This window comes from Sinohyriopsis cumingii, chromosome 2 (genome assembly GCF_028554795.1).
Source record: "Sinohyriopsis cumingii isolate HCF-2022 chromosome 2, ASM2855479v2, whole genome shotgun sequence".
NCBI classification, from domain to species: domain Eukaryota; kingdom Metazoa; phylum Mollusca; class Bivalvia; order Unionida; family Unionidae; genus Sinohyriopsis; species Sinohyriopsis cumingii.
Genome location: NC_142962.1, coordinates 144,048,445 through 144,058,436, shown reverse-complemented (window position 1 = coordinate 144,058,436; position 9,992 = coordinate 144,048,445).

Sequence of the window (9,992 nt, the reverse complement as noted above, 5' to 3'; positions counted from 1 at the left end):
CTAAAATTGGGTTCTGATTGTGGTTGAAGTGGTGACTGGCACTGGCACTGGACACAAGGTTCCCGGGGTTCCCGTTCGAGGAGAATTTCAGGGAGGGATTAGGAAGCAGGTAACCGATGCAACTGCTCAATAAAATGGTCCACAATTGTTTGTCTCCTTGTTGCAAACTCAAATTGGCGATGGCTGCCCCGATGACACAATACACCACGAAGATTTGGCAGAAAAAGACGATTTGCGTTTTAGGCACACGTTCTCCACACCACACCCACAAGGGTTGTTTTTGTAAATCTTGCACAGAAGAACTAGGTGAAGGAGGAGTGGTCGACGTAGCTGCGTCTGCTGTGTGAAAGGGCATGATGGTCACTTCTTTTTATAGTCGATGACTTGCGAAGCGTCGATCCAAGAATCAAAACTGGGTGGATATCCTTTCCAACGTACTTTGACTTCTTTGACACGTCGTTTGCCCACTTTACGGGTTCTGCGTTCGAGAATGCTTTCGATGTCGTACACGTCGTCTTCTTTTTTGGTGACACGTTGTAACTCGGGCAAATAAAACGTTCCTTTGAGCACTTCTCCGTTCATGTCTTCCAATTTATAGACGGCAGGATGACGGCCATGCACTCGTCCAGTGACGCGAAACAATTCGGTCGTCCAGTTAGGTAAGTAACCTTTGTCGAAAGTGCGTTTGGTTTTGCCAATGCGCACCCAATCTCCTGCGGCCAACATTCCACTTTTCTCGGGGACAGCCCTCGTCGGGGACGTACCAAACAGACACTCAAACACCAACACTTCGTTGTCGGGAGTCACGTCTTGCGGGGCACGTCCGATGCTTCGATGGTAAGATTGGTTGTACGCTTGCACCAGGTGCGGTAAGATGTCGATGTACTTCAGAGTGTGGTGATGCGTAAAATATTTCCACATGCGTTCTTTCAAAGTGCGTTGAAAACGTTCCACGATGCTGGCTTTGGTTTCGGGATTCTCGGTGGTAAAAAAATGAATGTCACGTTTCTTTAATTCTTTTTGGAAAGCTTGGTTCAGAAATTCGGTGCCTTTGTCCGTTTGCCATCGAAGAGGGTGACGACCGCTTTGTTTCAACACCCGTTGCAGGGCTCGCACTAACTCGCTGATCGATTTGGAAGTCAAGGGCACGACCCAGGCAAATTTGGAAAAGACGTCGATGACACAAAACAAATATTTGTAGCCACGATTGTAGCTGGCCAAATGAGAGACATCGGCTAAATCGGCTTGCCATTGATGATCGATGCCTTCCACTCGGGTGCGACTTCTGGCAAACTTGCGTCGAATGGGTTTGTGTAAAGTGTATGTAGCTTGTTCTTGTAACCATCGTTGCACTTGAGGTAAACGGAGACTTTTCAGTCGCGTTTTGGCAGCACGATACAATTTTTGAACTCCTGCGTAACCTGCAGGATGGGAGGGATCGTAGTAAATGCTGGCTAAGACTTTTTCCATTTTTTTGTGTTGGTTGGTGTGTTCATAAGACACCCACTCTTGGAGGATGCTACTCTTTTTCTCTTGGGGTATTTTCTTGGATTGCAATGCTTTGCGTGTGCGGCCAGCAATAGGTGTCGAAGAGGAGAAGGATGTCTGAGCGGGGGATATCGGTTCTTGTTTCACTTCTGTCTTCACTTCTGTCTTCACTTTCTTTTTCTCTTGTGAGGAAGAAGGGGTGGCCATCATCTTTTTAATCCATCCAATTCTGGAGGTAGGTGGTGTTGTTAACTTGCGTACTTTTTCTGGTGGAGTTTGAAACCCTTCCTCTTCTTCTCCTTTTTCTGTCTTGGTCACGGGTACTGGTGGTACTGGTACTGGTACTGGTACTGGTGATGGTGCTGGACTTTTCATCAAGGTCTTAAAATCTTTCAGAGTAGGTAGAGCTGTTTCGTCTAAAGCTTTCTGGTGAAAGAGTTGCAGTCGTTGCAAGAGTTGACCGTACTTTTGCGATTTTTCTGTTTCGGACAAATCTTGGCGATCCATCAAGGACTGCAATTCGTGTTGTAACTGGGACATCTCGCTCAAATGGGGATTGGGAGGTAAATGCGGGGTGCGTTGTTCTTGCCACCGATGGTATTCCATCCATCGTTTGTAAGGCACTAAAGCTAGTTTTCGTCCTTCCATGGGGTTGTCAGGGGTCGATTCTGAGATCTTGGGACTTCCGAAGGCCTTTTTATCTTGCTCCCACCAGTCCTCCCAACATGGTTCCCAAGACTCCTTTCAGTATGGGGCCTAACAAGAGAGGTATAATACCTCCACGTTGCACTAACATCTTCTTTTTTTGACGAATGGGAATTTTCTTTCGAACCATTTGGCGAAGAACGTGACGATGTTTGCTTAAGCATTGTTTCTGGTGTTTGGACAAAGGGATCGTGCCTTTCAAAACGTTCAAACAACATTCGCACACGGTATCGATGACCTCTTTGGAGGCCGTTTGAATGAGTTTTTTTCGTAGGGGTGGAGAAGCTTTGGACAGGACAGATAACATGTCCCCATGTTTGGCTAAACGTGGTGGCAGTCCTTTCCTTTTCTTTCCTTGGGGTTTTCTGGAGGGTGACATCTTTGAGTCTTCAGGAGCACCGAAAAAACACTGATACCCGACTTGGTCACAGGCCTTTTTTATACTGGAACGCGTCGCCACTGATTGTCTTTACGTCGTATCAGTTTGAGGACAGGCATGACACGTCGTGCAGGGGTACGCAACGGACTAAATCGAGCCAGTTCTTGCTTGGACAAATCCAGTAAACTTTGTAACATGCCCGATCTTTCTTGAACTTTGATTTTGGGAGAAGGTACTTTGTGAGCAGCAGCCACTGCCACTAAATTGGAAGGTCCTGCCACTGGGGAAGTTCTTTTGGGGGTCATCAACGGAGAAGTTCTTGGTGTGATCAACGTCTCCAAGTACTCTTCAGTTCTGGGTGTCATTAACGGAGAAGTGGACAAACGTGAAGCTGCCGAAGACGCAGTCACCGCTGTGGCAGGTCGTGGTTTGCGAGTGTAAGGTTGCGTCCTGGCCGAAGTGCCTCTCTTGCGACTAGTTTTCTGTGGACTTTTCTTTTTCTGGGGGCTTCTTTTCTTTTTCCGGGGTGGTGTCTGGTCAGAGGAGGGTCCTGCCACTGGAGAAGTTCTCCTTGGGGACCTGGTCTTTTTCTTCTTGGGGCTTCGTTGGACTTTTGTCTTGGGTATAACTTTGGGGGCATTAGGATCCCATCTTAAGAGTGAGCGAATGATGACCCCTCCTAGAGTACCGCTCCCTCCAGGTTTCAAAATGATTTGTTTTTTGGTTTGAGTGTCGATGCGGGGATCGGCCAGTTGGACCAAAGCGACTTTGTTTCGATCGAAAAAGCGTTTGGTTTGATGAGGAATCTGAATGATTCCTTGGAGTAATTGACGTGCCGTCACCGTGAACCATCGTAAGACTTCTTTGAGACTAGCTTCTAAGACACGAGCTCGTGTTTGTGGATCTTTTTCTCGACTGATGCCATACAAGGCACGAATCAATTTGACTGGAAGATGCGACTGAAGGGACGTCATGTTCGCACTGAGAGTGAGACAGACGAAAAAGGGTCTGAGGTTTTTATAGATTTTTTTTATGGGGAGTGAAATGAAGTCGAGGACGGAGACGTGTACAGGACAGGCCCTCCGTCTTGGCACCAGTGGTGAAACAAGTGGGTACGAAATCGCAAATCCTCGGGAGTCGTAGGTTTCAAATCGACGAGTAAATAGGCGTGTGGAGTTTGAGTGGCATCGTCGTACGCCTGAGTCAGCCAAGGCGTTCCTAACTGTTTGGCTAAGACTTGCACTTGCGATTTATCTCGGGGGCTTTTAAACAAGACCACGTAATGCGCATTGAGACTGATGGTGCGATGGGCTTTACTTTGTTGAAACAAATTTTGGGTGATGTAAACGACACTGGCATTACGGTGATGCCCTTTGCGCGTGAACCACAGTTTAATTTCTTCTTCGTCTTCTCCTAACATGTCGTCGAAAATGACCAAATGGGTTAGACGGGAGTCAGAGACGATGCCATCGTCTTCTTTAGGAATGCCTTCCACAAACACGATGGAATCGCCTTGACTTTCTCGCAAGAGGCTGTACGCCGATTGCCACTCTTTGTAACACCACACGATTCGTTGAGGGGGCCGATCGATCAAATGATGTTTATGTTCGATCAAACGTTTGACGAATTCGGTTTTGCCTGAACCGCTAGGTCCAGCAATGAGCATGTTAAAGGGATGGCGAAGATACAAAGCCTCCCAACTGGCACGATCTAAGTGTTCGTCGATGACTTTGACAGTAGAGGAAGAGGGAGCAGAGACAGCAGAGGTAGCCATGGTGTGAGAAATGTCACTTGTGACAGGAAAAACAAACAAGACAAGAGTTTATATACTTTTTCAGAACACGTTTATTGAATGTTTCAAACATGAATACGAAAGACAAAAATGCATAAAAGCCAAAGGCGTAAGTACAAGAATGAAAAGGCACATGATAACAATGAACGTGGAATAAACACAAGTGTCTGTACAACATGTTTTGGGTAAAGTTCTAACCAGTTCTATAGTAGGGGTAAGGTCACACAAGTGTCCTCCCGAAAGGGTCTTTCAGGCCTGTCCACGACAGTCCTGTCCTGGGTGACGGGTTATTCTGGCACCGTCACTAACACAGGTTGAAAAGTAACTTTTTTCCTTGAATAACTCTCGTGCATACTGGGCCACCTCTTGTGTCCAAGCCTCAAAACCCTAGTCTCGGTGATGTCCAACATTTGACTCCTAAACAATTTGGTTTCTTCTTCGTCAACGACATGGTAAGTTACTTCAATGAACAATGAACTATCGATCTTGCCTAGGGTTCCTTTTCATATACAGACCAATACCGACGTGACCGTACGGTAAGGTGAAGTGATTGGGAAGTCGCACTCGCTTCTGGTATACAATTTGATAGACTTTTTCCAAGGGTCGACTGACGATGTGATGAGTGGGTAAACGTACAATCTTGTTCGGTTGATAGATGGTCACTTTAAAGTTTCCATCCTCTCCCGATTGCAAGGCTTCTTTCAATACCCCAAAGTTGACCACTCGACTGGTACGATGATTCAGAGTCAGTCCTTTCACTTTGCACGTCGTGTGCACTTCTCCTTGTTTGTCCCGGTATTCGTAGCCGTATTTTTTGGGACCACCACTGACGAAACTTAGAATCTTGTCGTCGGGATGCTCGTCTGTCCAGGCTCCTAAACGGTCTCCTTCGATGTCAGGGTGCTGTTGAATCGGGTGATGGATGTAAATGCAACTGTCCGTGTCAAAGTACAGGACGCGTTCTTCTAACAGTTCTAAAGCTTCGTACAATTTTAAGCGAGCATGAGCTGTCACGTAAGCCGCAATGATGACATTTCCAAAAGGGTCGTCTTGTACAAAGTCCAGATCTTCTTCGTAATTGACCAAGATCAAATCCTCTCGAATGACGTCCACGTGTTTCATGTATTTGGTTTTGTCGTGAATCATCTGGAAGTAGCGGGAAGGTTCTGTCAAATATTCCGTCTTGGGTAAACACGGTCGTTGTGCCATTTTACCCACAAGCAATTTAACATCACTTTGGCAAACGATCGCCTGCCTTCGTTTTTTTCGATGTGGTCTAAAGAGATGCCTTCTTGTGCATAGTATTTCTCTTTGAATTGTATTTGGTCTTCGGGAGTGTGACACCAGGAAGGATAGCCGCTGGCTTCTTGTTTCAGTTTCAAAAAGGCATCCACGTAGTCGGCGAAAATGCCTTTCTGAGTAGGGTCACCCTTGTGGTACTGTTGTATCTTGGGAAAGTGGCAAATTTCGTACACTTCTAACAGTTGGTATCCCATGTCCAGAGCTTTGAACAATTCCACGCTGACCCAGGTTCCCGTCAAGGCACGTTCTTCCTGGCTGTGATGGCAAGGTTGGTCCTGGTTGCACGTTTCGGCACAAGTACGGCACAAGGGAAACATCAGTTTGTCTTGACAATGGTGAGGTAAGACGGGATGGTATAGGTTCGTGGGAGGCAAAACTTTACACTTGATCAAGCCTTCGTATTGTCGAATGTTTTTCAGGTCGATGTGTTCCGTCAGCAATTGTGGGTGCCCTACAGGAAAGCGACAATATTTGCACACGTAGGGATACAGCGAACACACGTCCAAGTATTTGATTTCTTCTCCTTTCTCTTCGTCCGCTTGGTACAGCAAACAGGTGGCATTGGTCCTTCCTCCGTACAAACTATCCCTCGGGTTCAGCGGGTCCATGAACTGGTAACTTTCCACGAGGCGTTTAAACTCGGGATCGGTTTTCAAACGGTGATCGTACTCGTGTTCCCACATTTCCACCACTTGGTATCCTTGCTGTTCCAACTTTAGGCGTCGCTGACAAGTGTCCTGGTACAAGTCTTCCATGGTTCGTTGCAAAAACTGATTTTTAGTGTCACGGTCAGGGTAGCAGACGGGACATCCGTGAAATAAGCAACCGTTAAACTCGTACACGATCTTGGGGTTTTCTAAGTCCCAGCCATCGACCGAATACGTTCCGATGGTCTTTTCGCCTCCTCCGTTGCGGGCATGCTGAATCCATTTGTCTTCCTTGTCGCACAAGTAATGTAACCAACGTAGGGCTTTGACCGAGTATTGACGCTTGACATAGTGGGTCGTTTGAGGACTGATGACAGCCACGGTGTTTTCAGGCATGAATCGTTGTCGATACACTAAGGAACACGCTTTGGCAATGGTGCAAGCTTCTTTCAAAGGATCGACCCCTCCGTGTTCCATGAACAGTTCTCGAAATTTTCCACAGCAACGCCGTAAAATGTCCACGTCGGAACGACAATACTTTAACATTTCTTCCTGAAAGTCGAAAGGGTCCGAGGCGTGAGCCTGGTACCAAGCGTAGAAAGCTTCTCGTTGTTCGGTACGCATGTTGTCGGGGTCGTAATAGTGAGCCTCAGGCAAATGGGGTAGAACGGCATGTTGATTGGCTTCCGTATTGAAAAAGTGTGGAAAGTACCCTTTAGCCATTTCTGTCATTCCAAACGTTTTAGGCATTCGGCTCAAAGGCATGGCCAAGTAACTCATCGAATCTTTAAACTGTACTTGTCGCACTTGCATGAAAATGATTTTGGCTCCGTTCAAAGTGACTTTAGGACGTTCGGTGCCATGTTCCGTATAGTATCTGAGAAGAAACTGTCCATCGTATCCGGAGAAATTGTGAGCCATCACCGTGGCATGACGATGACAATCTCCGTAACGTTCGATGTCCTCTTGGCTCCACGTCTTGTCGATGGGGTCTAAGACCCATTGGGCAAAATCGGCTAACGTGTTTGGTCCCCGAAAGATTTTTTCACGTCCTCCAGGAATCTTGCTGCAGTGAGGGCAATGACTGAAGATAGGTTCTTGAATGCACTTCTCGCACGCTCGATGAGCCACGCAGAAATTAGGAATGTGAATGCCGGTCTCTTGCATGCATTCGAAATCGAAAAAGATGAAATTGCCTTTCTTCTTGTGACCGTCCTCTTTCTCTGGTGGGGGTTGGTATTTTTGCACGTAGCATTGGTGTTCCAAGTCCACGATGTGATGACAAATGTGACATTTTTTTTTTCCTGAACATACGTGTGCCTTCGTACTATTGGTACGTATGCCTTGTCTACACGTTGGGCACAATCTCAAGAGTTGACAAGCACATTTCTGCTGTGAACCTTGCGTCTTCAGATGTTGCTGGTAGCAGGTAGGACTGACAAACGTGCGCAAACAAGTGGAACAAGGCACTGGTCCTTCGCTCAGACAGGGTGGAGAGGCCAAACATCCTGGGCATTTCATTCCACAATGCTTGTGTTGCTCTCGATTGTTATAACCATAGTCACATTTCTCACAATAATAACTGTATCCCAGGAATCCAGTGATACTGGTAATGGTATCGAAATGGTCATCGTGATGATAGACATGAATGTATTTTCCGTCCTTAAAATCTTGGCCTCGAAACAACAGAGTTCCACGCATTTCTTGAGGGTGCACTTTCAAAGTGTAGCGTGGAGCTAGGGCATCTTGCAATTTTTGCATCTCAGGAATGCCACAGGGTGTGTCTTTGGACAGTCCGGCTTGTTGCAACAGGAGTTCTGCTTCATTTCGTTGTTTGGCTCGATCGCATCGTTGAATAGTTTTCCAGGTTCTTTTCCATTTTACCGTGTCGTTCTTGTTGGCATAGGTTCGTCCCACCACGATGGCACGGGCAAAACACATCTGGTCTTGAGGGTTGTTAATTCGGACGAGACTCTTTTTGGTGTTGCGAAGGTCGTCCACCAATAACATCTTTTTGCATCCAGTTCCTTGAGGAGGAGAGACGTGGGCCATTTTCAGTGTGGCTTTACCATCGGTGATGTCAAACTGGTCATTAGATTGTTGCACCTGTTGTATCTTGTCCATGACTTTGGAAGGGGTCAGTTCTGCGGGTCTGCTAAACTCGATCCAAACAGGGGATTTCAAACCGTCGTGATCTATGGATAGTGTCAAGCGATCGTCTTCTTTGGCTTGACATTGTCGCTTGAGTGCGGTGAGCAAAGAATCCCACATCTCGGTGATAAACCCTTCTGCTTTCTCCAAGGGTACGTCGGCCTTGAAATCTTTAAACTTCACCGTGTAGGTGTAAGCCGTGGTTCTAAATTTTCTAGAGGAGCGCTTTTCCGTCTCTCGAATGGAATAGTACTTTTCAGGGTTGACTAAGGGTGGTGAACTTGGTTTAGAGGGTTCAGATTCTGGTTCACTCATGTCCTCTTCAAAATCACTGGCATGAATTTGTGCCAAGATTTCGGCCCTGGTACGAGGCGATAGATCACGTTTCTGCCTCTTACTTTCTTCTTCTTCTTCTTTCTTCTCGAATGAATGGGATCGTTTCATCTTGAGTGCAAAACGTCAAATGACTCAAGTTTAAACACCACAGACTAATTTATAGTCTTGGCAAACCAGCGTATATAAAATGGGTGTGTCTTGTCCTTTCACTATTCATTTCACTCTCAAACCGAGGAGAACGATGGAAGAGACTACCCAGATGGAACGTTTCGTCAGAGCCTTGCGAGGGGTCATTAGAAAATTCTCTTCAGACCAGCCGACGGACTACTCTCCTTCCTTTCGAGATAAGAGTCAGGATACTTGCTATATCTGTCAGAAGAAAGGGCATTGGTCTTCAGAGTGTCCAGACCGTCAAAAAAGAAAAAAAAACAGGGGCTAAAAAAGACAAAAGTCAAGATACCTGTTATTATTGTCAAGAAAAAGGACATTGGTCTCCAGATTGCCCAAAAAAGAAACAAGAGGAGTCAGAAGAAAAGAAGGATTCTTCAGAAGAAGAGAGGGATTCTTCGGAAGAAGAGAGGGATTCTTCGAAAGAAGAGAGGGATTCTTCAGAGGAAGAAGAGGAAGAAAGAAGACAATTCTATTTAAAAGAAGCAAAGAAACAGGAGAAGAAAAGAAGAAGGGAAGAAAATGAGGAAAAAACGGTGAAGAAATTCAAAAAACAGAGAGACTAAACAAGGAGAAAGAAGAAGTCAATGAACTTTTAATTAAAGTGTTCTGTGGTGAATTGTGAATTGGATTGTAAAAAATGGATAAAAGAATACATGAATGATATAAGGTAAGTGTCTTTGAGTTTTGATTTTAAAATAAGAAGCTACACTCACGCACTCATACACAGACACGTACTATAAGGGTAAAATGGGTGGGGTTTATTTTTGAGTTATTGGCAAATTGAAATTGTATTTCTTTTCGAGAAATGTGGGTGGCCCTGAAAAGGGCCTTTTTATTTTGGTGTAGGGGTGAGTTTAACCAATCAACTTTAACTGCCTTAAGCCTTTGCCACGGCCAAGGCCTACTTCTGATGATTGGGTTGAAATCACTAAGGGTGGTACGATAGGCTTAGTCACAGGGTTGGCGTGTTTAGCTCGGGAAGGTCGTATTCTCTTCGGTCGTGATAAAGAGGTCTGATACA